Source organism: Lissotriton vulgaris, chromosome 2_2 (genome assembly GCF_964263255.1).
Source record: "Lissotriton vulgaris chromosome 2_2, aLisVul1.2, whole genome shotgun sequence".
Classification (NCBI taxonomy): domain Eukaryota; kingdom Metazoa; phylum Chordata; class Amphibia; order Caudata; family Salamandridae; genus Lissotriton; species Lissotriton vulgaris.
This window is the reverse complement of record NC_141688.1, coordinates 138,760,295-138,779,570: the sequence shown is the minus strand read 5'-3', so window position 1 is coordinate 138,779,570 and position 19,276 is coordinate 138,760,295.

Sequence of the window (19,276 nt, the reverse complement as noted above, 5' to 3'; positions counted from 1 at the left end):
GTGCACTATTAAGAGGTCAGGGTTTGGCAGATGCATAAAAAAATTATATTAAAAACATATAAAATACATTTTTCATTTAAAAGAATAATACATTTTACAGATTTTGATATTTGCTATAAAAAAAACATTGAAATTCACTGAAAAAACCATAGGTTATAGACCATATATAGTTAGGAATTAGCATTTACAAAACCTTGAAAATTCACTGAAAAAACCATAGGTTATAGACCATATATAGTTAGGGATTAGCATTTACAAAACCTTATTTTACTCACACAAAACCATTGAAATTCGCATATATAGTTAGTTGCACTAACTATATATCGCGCACCCGCAATCCACTGCTGATGATGTCACATATCACATCATTCATGACATGGTCAGTGACATCACTGATGACATCACTGATGACATCTCAAATGACATCACTGATGACATCACTGATGACATCTAAAATGACATCACTGATGACATCACTGATGACATCTCATTTGACATTTGATAACTTTTATGTGATAAAACAATGAACCTCTTCAGACTCTAATATAACCTTAGATACAATCAGTGTAAACAGACACTCACAGACTGTCACTCATCCATGGAGTTACTCACACACCAAGTCAGTCATGCAAAGAATCAATCACACCTCCATTTCCTCAACTATACAGTTATACACACCTTACTTATTCAAACATATACTAACACATATTTACTCTCTTATACAATCCCTGATACAAGTTCACAATGATCCATACAGCCACTCACACATTCACTGGCTCTTATGCACAGTTATTTATATATGTCAACTCTCACATGTACTGTGTTTTACATATGTACTTACTTTGACATGTAGCACTGAGATATCCATTCACTCACCAATACACTCATGCACACAGTCAACCGCCCATACAGCTGTTTCCACATGCACTTTCACATCTAGTGAATCAACTGCTCACACATCTATGCACAGAGTCATACACCTCCCAGCCACCCACACACACAGTCAGTCTCCCATACAAATACTTGGGCAACCAATCAATAACTCATATAGTTACTCATATAGCTACTGATAAACACAAGCAGCAGTTTACAGAACAACAGACATTATGATGCACAAATTAAGACAGTTTAGTCACTAACCCATGCACTCAGTGAGACACATTTAATCACTCACTCATACAGTCAGTCATGCACCTACTAAATCCTTCATCCAGACACTTATACATCCACTCATTCTTCAATATGTAAGACATATTTTAACTTTAAAGAAACATACAGTCACTGGATGTTGTCATCAGTGATGTCATCAGTGATGTCATTTGAGATGTCATCAGTGATGTCATCAGTGATGCCACTGACCATGTCATGAATGATGTAATATGTGACATCATCAGCAGTGGATTGCGGGTGCGCGATATATAGTTAGTGCAACTAACTATATATGCGAATTTCAATGGTTTTGTGTGAGTAAAATAAGGTTTTGTAAATGCTAATCCCTAACTATATATGGTCTATAACCTATGGTTTTTTCAGTGAATTTTCAAGGTTTTGGAAATGCTAATTCCTAACTATATATGGTCTATAACCTATGGTTTTTTCAGTGAATTTATATATATATATATATATATATATATATATATATATATATATATATATATATATATATATATATATATATATATATATATATATATATATATATATATATATATATAGATAGATAGATATAGATATATAGATATATAGATATAGATATATATATAAAAAACATTCTTAAACTTTTTAGAAACACTGAAATTAAATTAAATTAAATAGGGTATTTATTCGATCTCACAGCTACTCAGACTAGAGTGTCCTGCACCATTGACAGCAGAAGGATAAAGGGTGAGAGAGACCCGGTTAATGAAGTTGAAGTTGAAGTTGAAGTTAAAGTTGAAGTGATTTGTAAAGCGCTCTGTTACCAAGCGGTTTCCTGGCGCTGGGGAGTTGGCACAACGGCGGGAGACACCAGGGAGATACTGTGATGGGTAAGCTTGAGTGAAAAGGTGGGTTTTTAAGGCTTTACGAAAATCCAAATAGCCGGGCCTGGACCTGATAGACAGAGGGAGGGCGTTCCAAAAGCGGGGGGCAAGGGTAGAGAACCTCATGCCGCCCACCTTCGTCCTCCGAAACCGAGGGACGTTAAGAAGCGCCTGGGTGGAAGAACGAAGGCAACGGCTAGGAGCGTAGGAGGAGATCATGGAGTTAATGAAGACTGGAGCCGAACCAGCGCGGGCCATAAAGATCATGCAGCCCATCTTAAATAGGGATCTCTGCAGGATGGGTAGCTAATGAAATGACTTGAGCAGGGGAGTGGTGCGGTGAAACTTAGGGAGCCGATAGATGAGGCGCGCGGCTTGATTCTGTATGGCGGCGCAATTCATAGGCAGGGATGCCCACGTACAGACAGTTCTCATAGTCTAGGCGGGAGATGATCATGGCCAGGATAATGAATTTGAGGGCTTCAAGGGAAAAAATGGGAGATCTTTCGGATGACTCTGAGGGACAGAAAACAGGAAGAGACAACAGAGCAGATCTGGGGGCGAATGGAAAGATCCTGGCTGATTTTAATGCCCAGGGTTTTGACAGAAGCGGACAGCACCGGGGGAGGGCCAAGGACGGGTGGCCAGAAGTCAGAAGTCCAAGGGCAGGTGGAACCGCCAATTTGGACCAGCTCCGTCTTGTCCGGATTGAGTTTTAAATTATTGTGATTCATCCAATCATAGATGAAAATGAGTGTAGTCTGGAATTTGAGAGTGGATTCAGGGGAGGAGGAGAGGTCAAAGACGAGCTGGAGGTCGTCGGCATAATTCAAAACAAAGACTTCCATGTTAAGCAGAGAAACTATAAGGGGACGGATGCATAAATTAAAAAGAAGAGGAGAGAAGGAAGAACCCTGGGGGACCCCACAAGATACAGAGCGGGTGGGGGCAGTAAAGCCCTCCAATTGAACCGCCTGCGTCCGGCCTTGGAGGAAAGAGGCGAGCCAGGCAGAGGCAGTCCCCCGAATGCCAGCCGCTCCAACACGGTCAAGAAGGATGGAATGGTCGACCATGTCGAAGGCAGCGGACAAATCTGGGAGGACCAAGGCTTGAGAGGAGTTAGTATCTGCCTTTCTCCTGAGCTCATCCAAGACGGAAAGAACCACAGATTCCTTCGAGTGGGCCGGACAAAAGCCTGCTTGATGAGAGGCCAGGAGGTGGTTATCCTCGATAAAGGCCGAAAGACAGGAGGTGATATGGCTCTCAAGAATCTTACCCAAAAAGGGGAGCAAGGAAATGGGCCTGAAATTGCAAGGAGAGTGGGGTCGGCACCAGGTTTTTTTAATATGGGGAGGACTGTACCTGATTTAAGAGGGGCAGGGACCAACCCCTGAATAATAGACGTGTTAAGAAAAGTTAAATGAGGGTCAGGGCAGCTGGAAAACACCTCCCTCAGGATGTGGGCCGGGCCACAGTCGGCGGGGGAGCCTGACTTGACCTTCTTGAGTAGAATAAGGAAGGCCTCCTTAGAGATCAGATTAAATTGATCAAGAAATGTGGACACAGGGGTGGAGAGGGGGGAAAAGGAAGGAGATGGCAAGGGGATATTGCTCTTAATGGTGGCAATCTTCTCAAGGAGGTAATCATTAAGGGAATTACAGAGGGCTTGGGAAGGGGCGGGTTTAGGATTAGCTCTGTCAGATGCAGCTAACTTGTGCACAATGGAGAAGATCTCCTTGGGCTTATTTGCCGCAAGGAGAATCTTCGAGGAAAAATATTCAGTTTTAGCAGAGAGAATGGCTTTCTTGTAGTCATGAAGAAGAGCCGCGTATTGAGCCTTCAGGGAGGGACAGTAGTCACGCCTTCAGCGCCATTCGGACTGTCTAAGTGCCAATTTGAGGGCTTTAAGGTCGTTGGAGAACCATCTGTTGGCCTCGTGGGAGTTGCACGTCCTAACCCGTTTCAGAGAGGCAACTAGGTCGCAGGAGGCGGACAGCCAGCTGTTGATGGTGTCCGCTTGAAGGTCAAGGGAAAGATCAGGCAAACAGGGTAGAGAGGCTGCCAGAGTGTATCAAGGTCGACCCGATTCCAATTACGGGCCCAAACATTCTTGGGCGGGGGGGCTTGTTGATGGCCACCAGGTCGATGGAGAAGGAGATCAGGGAGTGGTTGGACCAAGCACATGGAAAAAATGTAGGAAAAAGAATGGTCAGATTAGCTGACCAGATCTGATCCAGAGTATGGCCGTGCGTATGAGTTGGGACGTGGATCTGAGAAGTAAAGCTAAGGCATTGGAGTGTTTTAGAAAAGTCTTTAGATGTCTGATCCTCCCTAAGGTTGCCGGGCCAGTAATTAAAATCACCCAGTAACAAGACTGAGGAATTGTTGACCACAAGTGTGGCCAGGAGTTCCTGTAGAGCTAGGACGAAGTAAGGCATGGTTTGATGGGTACGATAGAAGAGCACGCAGGTAAGGGGGACCGCAAGGTTGACAAAACGGGCAACTAAAAAATCAACAGCCATGATGGACGGGTAAGAGAGGATCTGGAACTGAAGATTGGCCCGAACAATCATGGCCACTCCCCCTTCAGTCTTCCCGTCAGGGCGATCGACTCGAAGAGTGTAGTAAGAGTCGGGGAGCGCCGCGAGAACATCAGGCAATGAGTCCGTGGAGAACCATGCTTCAGTGAGAAACAAAAGATCAGGTTTAGCGGTGTCGAGAAGATGAAAGAGTTCCAATTGATGCTTAACCGCCGAGCGGGTATTGAGAAGGTAGGCAGTCGCCACTGCAGGGGGACAAGGAGGGGAGGGGGGGGACGGTTCAGGAAGGACAGTGGGCAAAGGGGGGAGCTGAGGTTGAGAATAGGGGACGGCAGAAGGGGTGAGGCAAGAAGCGAGGATGCCAAGACTATGAATGCGTTTCAGCGTGATAGTGCTAAGGGGACAATCACCCTGATGTATAAAGAGATGAGCAGATAAGTAACTCAAAAAAGGGGCAGGGTGTTGGGCCCCGGGTCTCGGCCTGGTGCGGACGGGCGCAGACTGGCTTGCCTTTGGAACGCCTTTGGCACACCGCCGGTGCGTCCGCTGCACAGCCGGGAGATGGTGATCATTATATGCTACCTGGATGTGGGAGTGGCCGTGCGAATGCACCGGCAACCTGGGCTTCCCCCAAGATGGCGGCGATTCTGCCCGTACCCCGCTACCGCGCCTAATCGGCTGTGCCGGAGAGCAGAGCGAAGGGGCGGAAAGTAACCAGGGTGAGTGCGCAAAGTTAAAAATACAAGACAAATTCACATCAAGTAAAACTCCCGGCTTTCTGTCTCAGGAGTGGGAGATGATGCCAATCTGCGCGCGAAGCCTAGGAGCGCATCTTAAATGCTACCTCGAGGTGGGAGTGGCCGTGCGACTGCACCGGCAACCTGGGCTTCCCCCAATATGGCGGCAATTCTGCCCGTTCCCCACTACCACTCCGGCGCCTAATCGGCTGTGCGGGAGAGCGGAGAGCAGAGCGAAGGGGCGGAAAGTAACCAGGGTGAGTGCGCAAAGTTAAAAACTACAAGGCAAATTCACAACAAGTAAAACTCCCGGATTTCCGCCTCAAGAGCGGGTGATGATGCCAAGCTGCGCGCAAAGCCTAGGAGCGCGTCTTAAATGCTACCTGGAGGTGGGAGTGGCCGTGCGACTGCACCGGCAGCCTGGGCTTCCCCCAAGATGGCGGCGATTCTGCCCATACCCCGCTACCGCTCCAGCACCTAATCGGCTGTGCGGGAGAGCAGAGAGCAGAGCGAAGGGGCAGGAAGTAACCAGGGTGAGTGCGCCAAGTTAAAAATACAAGACAAATTCACAACAAGTAAAACTCCCGGCTTTCCGCCTCATGAGTGGGAGATGATGCCAAGCTGTGCGCGAAGCCTAGGAGCGCGTCTTAAATGCTACCTGGAGGTGGTAGTGGCCGTGCGACTGCACCGGCACCCTGGGCTTCCCCCAAGATGGCGGCGATTCTGCCCGTACCCTGCTACTGCTCCAGCGCCTAATCGGCTGTGCGGGAGAGCGGAGAGTACAGCGAAGGGGTGGGAAGTAACCAGGGTGAGTGCGCAAAGTTAAAAATACAAGACGAATTCACAACAAGTAAAACTCCTGTCTTTCCGCCTCAGGAGTAGGAGTGGGAGATGATGCCAAGTTAATGATTGAAGAGCCAAGTTTTTAGGTTCTTCCGGGAGGCTATTCCACAGCTTTGTACCTAGATAGCCAAAGGATCTGCCTCCTGTGTGTGCCAGACGTATCCTGGGGCTGCAGGCCAGGTTGGCATTTGAAGAGCGAAGCGGCCTAGAGGGAATGTAGCGAAAGGCACGTTTAGTTAGGTAGCCTGCACCTACTTTATGGAGTGCCTTAAAAAAGATGGTTAGTGCTCTGAAATCTATTCGTGCTTTATGATGAGCCAGTGAAGGGATGCAAGAATCAGAGTCATACTGGATCTAGGGTTAGGTTTAATGATGGCTCTGGCTGCTGCGTTCTGAACCACTTGTAAATGCTGAATCAGAAATTTGGGAAGGCCCAGGTACAGGCAGTTGACATACTCATGTTTTGTGGTTATCAGTGCCTGCCCCACTATCTTTCTGCTCTCCAGTGGGAGTAGTGGCAATAATTTTTGGAGCATGTGATGTATGCCAAAGCAGGTGCCAGTGAGATTCTGGATCTGAGAATGCATGGAAAATGATTTATCTATTATGATTCCCAAGCTTTTTGCCTTCTCCTTTTCTGCGGGAGGAGGTGGAAGATCATCAGCCCACTAGGCGCTCCATTCCAGAATGTCCGGGCAACTTCAGTTTTATCTGAAATACACTTTAGCTGATTAATCTTCAACTAGTTAAACACCTTTGTTAGACAGACCCTGATCCTTGCCACCTCAAAGTCTGAGCCTTTGTCACCGGTAAAGATCAGCTGAGTGTCGTCAGCATAAGAGACGATCTTGGCGCCCTCTTTCTCTACCATGGCTGCAAGGGGGGATAGGTATATGTTAAAGAGGGTGGGGGTAAAGGTGGAATCCTGAGGGACACCCACATCAGAGGGCTGCAGCAGAGATGAGAATGGAGGGAGCCAGATGGTTTGAGATCTCTTTCCCAAGAAGTAGGACAACCATGTCAGGGCAGTCCCACATAGGCCGATCGATGTCTTTGAGCCTGTTTAGGAGCCTGACGTGTGGGACTGTGTCAAAGGCCGCAGACAGGTCAAGAAGTATCAGATCGGCCTTGACGCCCTGATCCAAACGGTCCCTAATAAACTCAGTCACCTCAAGCAAAGCTGACTCATTACTTAAATTGCCTCTAAAGTCAGACTGGGATTCGTGGCAAAGCTTACTGTCTACAATGTGCCTTTGTAGGGCCTTGCTTACATGCTTCTCTAGTGCTTTAGAGAAGGCCGGAAGCTGGGACATTAGCCTATAGTTGGCCAGGTCCGTCAGGTAGGTTTTGGCTTTTTTAATCAGTGGGAGAACCTTTGCGAGTTTCCATAAATTTGACATAATGCCTGATGAGAGGGAGGCATTGAAAAGCTGATGTACTGTAGGGCTAATAGTGGGGGCAAGTAAGGCCAGGATATTAGCTCAGCAAGGGTTAGACGGAGACCCCAATTTAATGCTTTTATTGAGGGACAGTGACTCTTCCAGCGGGGGCTCCAGAAAAACGTGTAAAAAAAGGAGGGTCCAGATTTTGAAATGTATCATTTTTACTATGATAGAAGGCCTTCTCATCTTCTGAGATGTTGGAGAAGGCTAGTTGGATCAGCACAATCATTTTATAAAAGAATTGGGCAATCTGCCTTGACCACTCTTCTTTGCATGGCCCTTCGGCTAAGCCAGCTCTCGGTGAGGTGAAGGTCTGGATTTCCCTATCCTGAAGATATCTTTACTTTTGTTTTGGGAAGTATCAATCTTTATTTGAAAAATCATTTTTGTGGCTGTTTTTGCCATGGAGTAGTGGGTTTTTAGGATTTCCTTGTAGACCTTCTTGTCTTCTGGTAAGTAAGATTTGTGCCATTTATGTTTCCTTTTCCGGCAGTTCTTTTTACTGGTTCTAAGGAGATCACTAAACCAGGGGGCTGGCGTGGCCAGCCTGTTAGAGGAGCGGGTAATAACTGGAGCCTCAATATTTGTAAGAAGCCAGAAATCTAGTTGAGAGGCACCTAAATCAGGGATATTAGATAGCTCAGGAAGAGAACATCCTAGGGCATCAGCTAGCTTTGGAATGGATATCTTATAAAAGATTCTATAGCTGGAAGTCTTTTTCCCAACCGTCGCCGAAGAGGTAGAGCCAGAATGAGGGATATCAAATTTGAAAAGAAAGTGTTCAGACCAAGTAATAGGCAAAAGAGGATCAGCAGATAAGTTAAAATTATAAAAAATGTGGTCAAGGACATGGCCTTTCTCATGAGTAGCCAGGAAATTAGTGGCTGTCACCGCAAAGGTCTGTCAAGTTTCCACCAGGATAGTAGCTTGGGGATCTTTCACATTATCCATATGGATATTGAAATCCCCCAGGTTCAGACAATCTTTGTTTTTAAAGGCCAGGGCAGTGGTGGCTGAACTAAGTGAGGTGATAACGTTTTTGATAACACCAGGGGTTCTATAAATTTAAAAAACCTGTGATGCTTTGGTGTACAGCGGGAACCTAAGAACTCTGTGTTCTCTACGGATTCTGTCATGATAAAGGAGCAATCAAAGAGATGCTTATAGATTATGGCAACCCCTCTGCCCTTTCCCCCTAGGACGGTCCTTTCTGAATATTTTATAACCCTTGGAAGTGGCCATAGCGATTGTCGGGTTGGAGGCGTCAGACAGCCATGTCTCCATAAGAAATAGGAGATCAGGCTACTCATCTGAAAATAGATCCTGGATGTGTGACGCACGCTTTTGCATTGAACGGCAATTAACTAAGAAAGCCTAAGTACCCAGGGCCTCATTTATGAAAAGTGACGCATCGCTGTGTGAAAACAGCGATGCGTCACTTTTCACTGCGAACTCCATGCGACATTCCTGATGCGTCATATTTAATGTATGACACATCATGTCGCAAGGAGTTACAGATACGTCAGTATTTCTGACGTATCTGTAAGCGCAAAAGTGACGCATTGCTGGAGTGTGTCACAAAAGTGACGCAACTCCAGCAATGCGTCCTTTCACATGGGGAAAGCCCCATGTGAAAGGGCTTGCGTCAGTATTACGCCTGCTGTGAGGCAGGCGCAAGATTTTGACGCAAAAGCGTCCTAAAAGTGAAGCAGTGAAATCTCATAGTCTTTTTGCGGGGGAACGCCCCCTCTGCATACATTATACCTGACGCAGGTATAATGTGGCGCAGGGGTTTAAAAAGTGACGCATCTACCTAGATGCGTCACTTTTTAAATATGGCGCAACAAGGCGCATTTTTTACACCGCTGGTGCATCACAAAAAGTGACGCACCAGCGGCGCAAAACTGACGCAAGGCCTTCATAAATAAGGCCCCCAGTGTCTTCCTAGTGCGGTTGCTCTTGGTAGTTCTCGGGAGGCTTTTGAGAGTGATTGCTCTGATATGAGGGTGATACCAGTCGCAATTGCTGCATTGAAAATTAGTCTCTAAGCTTAGGTCAGCAGTGTTGCACTGAGGTGCCGATAATCGGCTAAAATAGAGCAGTTCGCTTCTAGTAAAAATGAATTGGGGGAGGCTCACCTGCAGGTAGGTGGGCAGCATGGCCGGTGCCAGATGCCTCCAGGATGCTGACGGGCTTGCCTTTGGTGCCTGCCAGTGGGGCGCCAGAGGCGTGCCCACTGCGCGTGTGCTCATGTCGGTTTGCATCCCAAATATGTAGTCTGGGAAAACTAGACCGCACTCACTGGATGATGTCACTGGAGGATGTCATCAGTCATGTCATCAATGATGTAATTTGAGATGTCATCAGTAATGTTACTCACCATGTCATGAGTGATGTACTATGTGATGCCATCAGCAGTGCATTACGGGGGCACGAGTTATAGTTAGCTCTACAAACTATAACGGACACATTTCTCTGGTTTTTATACAAGTAAAATGTCCATTTAACTATAACGTCCCTAAAACTGGTGGTTTTAGCAGTGAATATATGACTTGCTGGCTTGACTGGCATGAGAATTGATAGTGGGCGACCCAGTATACCCTTGAGGGTTTGGGCAAAGAGTATGATGGGGTAAAGATACCTAGGCATCCACTGCTGTATCATTCACTGCGTGAGGACGGACTCTGACACATTGAACTCAGAACTGACTACCTCACTGAAAAAGATTTACAAGAAGGCTTTGCTATACCTTTGAATGTGTAAGGGAATCCTTTAAAATTAACGAGGACCCCGTCCCTAAACCCGTGGTTTCGGAAACGACCGACTTAACAGATACCGCCACGGCATTTTTAATTTCTATGGTGCAAACTATTCCATCTACCTGGGACACCTGTTGGCTCCCATAAGGGTACTTCAGCGGCGCAATACGATAATTCTTGAATCAGTATCAGCGCTCGGAAATTTACTTTATGATCCGGACGCTTGCATGATTGACACATACGGCTACATGATTGAGGGTACTCAAGATATGAAATCCAGTCCTGAGGATGGTCTCCTATACGAAAGAATAGAGACCAAAACGTCGACTGTGCGTTTATCTACCATTGAATATTTAATTAATTTTGTGTTAGGTAGAAAAGCTTGAGCAATTGATGTAACAAGGGCTGTGTGGATTAATGGTTTTACCCTCGTACATCTTTGCTGTTCATCTTGTACCCAACTTTTTAACTTGATTTGAAAAAAAGATTAAATACTCTTTGTTTATATACACCCGTTTTTCAATCTCTTTTTGTCTCTCCTGACTGATTACTCACAAGTAACAGCTTTGAATATATGTCATTTTTGTTGTTGCATAACCAGCATTAGTGAGTCCAAATGACTAAGCCCACACGATCTCATCCTTTAAGTGATTTCAAAATTCCTGTGTCTATTAAAATCCCTTGAAGGTATCTTTACCCCATCATAGCTTGACTGGCAGGAACTTCGTTATGGAGCCAGTCTAAGACTGCCCACTAACCAAGGATTACAGAGCAAGGCACTGAGAAAGGCAGTGGAGAGGAGAGTGAGCCGCAACTCTGAAAGGAGGTGAACTTAAAACCTGATGTACTGTTTTTTTAAAACAAAGAACATCAAATGTGTTTGCTTTTGCACTAACTGACATTTACAAACTCTCACCGTGCAGGCTGGGGGTTTATTGCAGACCAGGACGCCAGTCTGTGGTTAAATTGAAAACGAGGAGTGTTTATCTTCATTTTTACACAAATGGATGTCTTACTTACATATTTTACTGAAGTGTAAAGACGTGTTGGTCCAGATCAAAAAAAGGCTGTCAAATGCTGAAACGCGTCTCTGAGAGAACAGTGTATCAATAAAGTTCACTACCCCACCCTCCCCGGAGTGTAAGGACTCTTTGTTGGTATAATTAGGGGCAGAGCGGTATGCGTCATCCTTAGCACCACCTGCGTTCAGGTGCAGAATGCTGAACTAGTGAGAGCAAAGCAGCAACCGTTCATCCCCCGTACCAGCAACTAAAGCAGACTTCAAGGACGTCGCAAAAGGTGTGGGCAATCGCAGCATGAGAACTGTGACATCATTGATGACATATCAAAACAAGTGATGACATCTTCGACAGAATTTCTGATGCACCCACTCGCACCCCAATATATCCTTCTATACTCTCACTCCAACTTTCACACTACCTACCTCAAAACCATTCCTGCATGGATATCATAGAGTTAGATACCAGGCCTTGAAGTTCATGTTTTGAAAATATAGAGGCTGTTGCCCGTAGTACTGTCATATTACAGATATAATTTTTCCTCCTAAGTATATACCTGTTAATATATTTTTCAAATATTTTTACACTTATACGTGATTTTAATGGTATTATTTAAAAATAAACAGTCACTTTATTAAATAATCTATAGCACAGCCACTTACAAAAGGCTTATAGAGGTACGAGAAATAGAGGGTGATAGCTTAGAACACCACTTTGGCACTTTATAAAAGCCCATACATGGCGCAATGTATGTGAAAGACATACCCCAGATTCATCAAACTAAAATCGGCACGCAATGGATGATACGCAACTGGTCATCTCCCTGTCGCACGCGCCCTGTCTTGCTGCAGATGGCTTCCGGACGTGCATGAAAGAACTTGCCGATTGGATGGCCATCAATTGTTTGAAACTTAATGGCAACAAGACAGAGGTGTTGGTGGTAGGGAGAGCCCAGTCTGCTTGGTCGTCGGCATGGTGGCCATCCTGTTTAGGACCAACTCCCACCCCCTGCCAGGAGGCAAAAAACCTAGGGGTATGGTTTGATGCGGGTCTCACTTTCGGGCCCCAGATCAACCGGGTGGTCGGAGTGTGCTTTGGGGTACTGAAAAGATTGAGGAAAGTCTTGGACCTGCTACCGATGGAAGCTCGTCAGACCCTGGTACATGCTTTGGTGACCGCCAGGATGGATTACGGGAACCTGCTGTACCTGGGGGCACCAGAGAAAAGCATGGCCCGCCTTCAAGTGCTCGTAATGCGGCAGCTCGTCTGATCCTCAGGCTGCCCAAAAGGGCGCCTTCGAAGGTGGCCCTGCAGAAGTTACACTGGCTCCCTGTGAGGCGCAGAGTCGAATATAAAGCCCTCTGCACTTGCCACCGGATTCTGAATGGCAGGGCACCTCGACCATTGAGGAGACTGATTGAAGTCTACGAACCTGCCCGAGCGCTCAGATCCGCTGGTGGGGGTCTGCTTAGGATCCCCAGGGTAAAGAAAGCGCGCATGGGAGGCAGATCCTTCAGGTGTCTAGCGGCAAACTACTGGAATAAACTTCCAGTGGACTTGCGCCTGGAACCTGAAGAAGCAAGGTTTCGAGCAAAATTAAAAACCCACCTCTATGCTAAATAACTGCCTGCTTGGCAGCTGTGTTCCCTGTTTGCCGCCTCTCCCACTTTGTAGCGCGTGGACACGCCAGTGCGCGTAACTCAGCGCTTTATAAATGTCCCTATTATTATTATTATTATTAAGGGCTAGATTCTGAAAATCTGGCCCTTTGCGAGCGCTATTTTTGCATTTGGGATTCATCATCCCAAATGCAAAAATCGCAATTCTAGAAATCGCTAAATTGCGATTAATTGCATTTAAGGAATCTCAATTTGAGATTCCTTAAATGCAATTCATGAACCATTTTAAAACTGCGAATTCGCAATCTGGGGCCGCTATTTACCGCGAAGTCTAACTACGTGGTAAATAGCAAAAACTTTGAAAAATGCACTAAAGTGCATTTTTCAAAGTTTCATGTCGCGCACACACATGCCCTAAGGGCATCTGTGTGCGCAACATATGTGCACACATCAATTTCAGGGGTGCAACAGGGTGTCCTTTGGACACCCCTGCACCCTTGAAATCTCAATCTCAATTTGCGAATCGCTCATTGCGATTAGCAAATTGAGATGGTCTTCCCATTCATTCCTATGGGCCTCTAGGCCCATAGGAATGAATCGAGAGATATTTCTTAATTGCGACTCGCAATTTGCGAATCGCAATTAAGGAATTATTAGAAATCGCTATTTTTTAAGTGATTTCTTGATGAATAGCATTTTGCTATTCCTTAATAGCGAATCGGTATTTTTCGCTATTAAGGAATCGCAAAATGTGTTCTTGATGAATCTGGGGGATAGAAAGTGAAACACTATCCCCCACATGCATCAATCTAGGATTTTGCATTTCTTAAATAGCGAAAATTAAGGAATCGCTATTTAGGAAATGCAAAATGCTATGCATCAAGAAATCCTAAAAGTTTTTAGGATTTCTTAATTTTCGGAAATTGCAATTCCTTAATTGCGAAGTGCAATTAAGGAATGGCATTACATTGATTCCTATGGGCCTAGAGGCCCATAGGAATCAATGTAGTCAATTGGAAGGCAGTAGCAAATTGCGAGTGGCACTTAGAAAATTTCATGAGTGCAGGGGGGGGTCCAAAGGACCCCCCCTGCACCCCTGAAATGCATTTGAAAGTGCATGTTTCACACACACATGTCCTAAGGACATGTGTGTCTGTAACTGGACAGTTTAAAAAATGCATTTTTAAGCATTTTTAAACAATTTCGCAAATTACCACGAGGTTGAACCTCGTGGTAATTTGCACTTCCAATTTGAATAATCGCAATTTTTTTTTAAATGATGCATAGCTTTTAAGGAATCGCAAATTTGCAATTCCTTAAAAGCAATCGCATTTTTGGAATTCGGTAAAAATACCGAATTACTCAAAAATGCTTGATGCATCCCAAACACATATTTAGGAAGTGCAAACGGCCGAATTTACCGATTCACACCGTTTGCACTTCCTAAATAGGTTGATGCATGTGCCCCTATGTCACTTAATCATTTTATTGAAATGGACTTCGCACTTTCAAAAAGCCCATACAGGGGATAATTTAGGTGCAATATATGGTCAGTGAAAAACTTTGGGGCCGATTACGATGTGGCCCGGAAAGGCTCAGAAGGCCGGAGATCTTTCCAGGCTGCAATCCCGGTTTACTTTCCGACTGCCGCATTAAAATGCTGGCAGTCAGAAACTAGTAGCCGGTCGATCCAGCTGGCTTCCGAAGGGCTCCGAAGGCATTTGGGGCCAGTCAGAGGCCAGCCCCTAATCCCCAGAGATGGTCTTTCTGTCCTTTAGATTACAATGCTCGTTCTCATTCAGACTTTCTGTGTCAGGCTTTCCGACATGGAAAGCCTGTCTGAGAGTAAGTCAAAAGTCAAAATATTATTTATTCGGTTATTGCCTTAACCCTAAAAGAGTGCATTAAACATACAATTGAAATGCAGTTAAGAACATTAATCATCACTATGTGTGGTTAAAACAAGCAAACAAGACAATTCCTAGTCATTTTACAAAAATAATCAGCGGGCAAAGTGCTTGAGTGCCAAAGTGCATACAAATCAATTTAGTGAATGCTTATTCAAATCCATGTCAAATAGGTAACTTTCAACTTACCTATTTTACCATAAATCAACAGACACCATATAGACTCATTGTTACACAGTCAAAAAAACAACGTAGGGAAATGTGTTATATATAAAAAGATGTCATTCATTAACTTTAACTTTAACTGCGAAAAGCAGCATATTGATCATGTTCCCGCTAAATCACGCAAATGTAACACTGAGGAAATACAATTATGAATCATCTGGCATGTTTCTTCTGTTTGTTGGAGCTGTAAGTAATACAGAGCCAGTCTACATTTCCTTAAATTCCACATTTTTAAAAAGTGGGATGATAACATTTCTCTGTGGCCCTGAATAAAGCTGATAGAAGAATAAAAAATGCATCATATTTTGTTTTGACACTGAATTTCATGTGTATATTCAGAGTTCAGCATCACAGTACGCCCTGCGGGGATAGGAAACCTATAGGTGGGCTATATTGGACCTAAATATGATCAAATGAAATCCTGCCATATGACTTAGGGGAACAATAAATAAGGTTCTATGTTGTCAGTAAAGACCAATGGCAAATACTCCTGGACTTTCTTCTTAACCATCTCTATGTGCTCATTATCCTGTTTTAACATAGATAACATATCTTTTTTCAGTTTCTCTTCGGATATATTTATCATTATTTCTGGAGTGCTAAAACATTCCCCTCTGCTCACTCGTTCTAGCATTACCTTGATGTGTGTACGTTTTATGTTAGGACAATCTAGTATTATTGCACTATTAAGTACAGCTCTTCTTTAACCCACACGGAGTGCCACAACACTATGGGGCTATCTTTGCACAATGCGTTAGTAGGATTCAATCTAGCTCCCTGTGACATAAGATAGATGGCAGGCTGCTAGGAACCACCAGGAGAGAAGTCTGAGGAAATGTTTTTCTGCTATCTGGGGGCACGTTAAATTACCGAAGCCCCATACTCCCTCCCCATACAAATAGGGAGCACAGCTGCAGGCTTTCAAGATGGCAATTAAGGAGTCTAGCTTCTTGCGAGCTAACTTCCTTTCAAACCTAAACTGTGCCTCCACATTACGATCAAACAAGCTTTTCCTAACATTCACAAGGTGACTCCATGATCCTTTCTGATCGAAAGGTATACCAAGATATGAAAAGGTTGGCACATAAAGGGCCCGATGTAGGTCACCAAATACCGGTCGGGAACGGCCGAATTAGGCCGTTCCCGACCAGTATTTGGTGATTGAGATGTAGGGGCCATTATTTTACAGAATCGGTAAATTTACCGAATCGGTAAATTTACAGATTCTGTAAAATACCAAATTGGTAATTTAACCGATTCAGTAAATCCCAGATGCAGGTAGCACTGTTTACAGTGCTACAGGCCTTCAGAATTCGGTATTTTATCACCCAATACAATTGGGTGGTAAAATACCGAATTTAGGTGTGCATGCACATCTGTGCATGTACACCTGTGCCATGTGACAAACAGACATGCCCTTAGGGAATGTATGTGTGCCACATGGCACACAAGCCTGGAATTGGGGTGCTTCAGGATGTCAAAGTGACACCCCGTTCACCCTTGCAGGATTCGGTATTTACCGATTCGGTAAATACCGAATCGGTATTTCCCATTGATTCCTATAGGCTTCAAGGTAAATACTGAATCTTACAGATTTGGTAATTCTAAAATAGGAATTACCTACATCTGCCCCCTATGGGTTGCGTTAAAAGTGGCACCTTTCTTCCAGACCTTCAACCCCCAGGCTGCACAGTAGTCAGAGCTAGAGGATACAATTTACAATTTAAATCTCCTCCCCAAAATATGATATAATCAGACTTTATATTTCTAACATGTTCATTTTCATTTTCAAGCTTCTCTGGTATTTTGGTGTTTGAATACACAAAATTATTATGATAAAGATTAACAATAAGCAATCTAACATTTGGTTCAAGTGCGATAATAAACAATTGAAAGCAGGGACAACAAAGGACTGTCTTGAAAACTTTATTTCCAAAGATTGTTGCTATTAATGTTAGTAGGCCTGGCGGGGGGGGGGGGCGTGGCTTCGGAGCCTTCGGAGATGGCCGCGGTTCTTGGGAGCTCCGCCGCGACGTGAGGTTTTGGTTCGACCCCAGGACTCTTTTTCCTCACCCCGGACCCGAATTTATTCCTTTTCGGACGTCGAACCAGGGCTGCTTCTACTGCAGCGAGAAACATCGCTCATGGTGAGCCACATCACTGTGTTTTCGTCATTTTGTTGCTGCTCCTCAGCGTAAAGTTGCGGCCGCCATTTTGTTTTTCGGCGTTTCCGCTGAATCCCGTTCACACTACGTGACATGTTCTTTTTGTTCAGGAAAAAATGTTCTTTTGGTAACATTACTTTCTTTTTCATTGCTGACCGTTTTTGACCTTCTTCAATTCGCTGGTCTCTTCATGCGCTCTGCTGACTGACTTTTCATTGCTCATTATCACCTCATATTTTGGGCAAGTCTCTTCACCATTTCCTTGAGGGGCTTCTACTTCCAAAACTCTTCATGGCATCGTCTCGGGGCAACCGTGGAGGTTCCCTTCAAGCTAAACCTGCAGGCGTAGAGGACTTTAATCCTTTCGATGTTCCATGGGATCCCATGGAAGAGAATGCTACCGACTCCAATGTGTCTAAAAGTTCCACTTCATCTTCTAGTTCCCGTTCAGGCTCGAAGCAAACTGTTAAAGTTCCCTTAACATCGACAGCTCCTTCAGGCAAGCGAGTGAAAATTAACCTTCCATCTCCTACTAATTCATATTCCACAATATCTATGGAGCTCCTACTTGAGGAAATTTGTGCCCTTAAGCCGCATATGGAAGAGACTAATACTCGCCTGAAAAACCGGGAGTCTTCATGGTCGCTTACTGAACAGTGAGTTGGAGATTTGGAGAGTCGTGTGGACCTAGTTCAAGGTCTTACCAATCAAGTCCCTATCATGTCGAAAGAGATATCTCATCTCAAACAGCAGATTGAGCAATTGGAAAATTGCAATAGGCGTAATAATCTACGCATATACGGTCTGGCAGAAAATCTTGAAGGCTCAAACCCGATATCCTTTTTTCAGACCTTCTTACCATCTCTTCTGGGTTTACCTGACAATCCACCATTGAATATTCAACGTGCTCATCGTCTTGGTCCGCCTTCTCATTCTGCTTCACCCTCTTCAAAACCTAGAGGTGTTATCCTGTATTTTTTGGAATACACGGAATTGCTCAAAGTCCTTCATGCAGCGAAACAACATGGTAAACTCACCTGGAACGGCTCTAATCTCTTTTTTGCTCAGGACTACGCCAAGGTCACTGCGGATCGTCGAAAACGATTTCTGGAGATGAGGCAGGCTCTGCCTAGTTTGAATGCCCGCTATGGCCTGTTCCACCCCCGCCTCTTCAGAGTGACTTATAATAATAAGACAACCACGTATGAAGACTCTGCTTTACTTCAATAATTTTTGGACAGTTGCAATGGCAATTCCATGGAAGTACCTCAATCTAAACTGATCATTGCCTTTTTTTTTGATTATTCTGTTGTATTTCGCTTCTGTTTCTTTTCCTATGTTTGCATTATGTGGTAATTCGTTCCGCCATTTTGTGGCATTTGTGTTATTCGAAGTTTATTGCGTTTTTGATGTATCCTATTACCTAACTCCTTCCTTTTCCCTCCCTTCTTTCTTAGGTAGCGGTTTTATGGTCCCACGTCACCTTGTACCTCATATGTTCCGTCCTGAGGGTTGTTCTTCTCCTCATGATCCCGTCTTGGAGTTTCCTGTTCGGCGGTCCGTTTCCCTCAAGTGGCACCACCAACCCTGTTCTTTTCGTTTTCTTGTGGTGTGCTCTATTTTCTTCCTACTTCTCTTTTCTCTCTTTCTCTTTTTTCTCTTTTTCCTCTCTTTTTTCCTATTTTCTCCTCCTTTTTATTTTTTACCTATAATTTTACTTTTTTGCAGTTATTCCCTATATTATCTTACGTTTCTGCTTAAGCTTTCTCCTTCTCTCTTCGCTATATTTATTCCTACTTTGGTTATCTTGCTTCTCCTTGTTTTGGTTACTTCTTGCTAATATGGGTATTACTGTTGCATTGTTTTCATATCGTTTGACTTTCTTTATGAATTTCTAGATGTCTATTAATGTAGTTTCATGGAATGTTAAAGGTTTGGGGTCTCCTATTAAGAGACAACGTGTTCTTTCTCATTTATCTCATTTGAAAGCAGATATAGT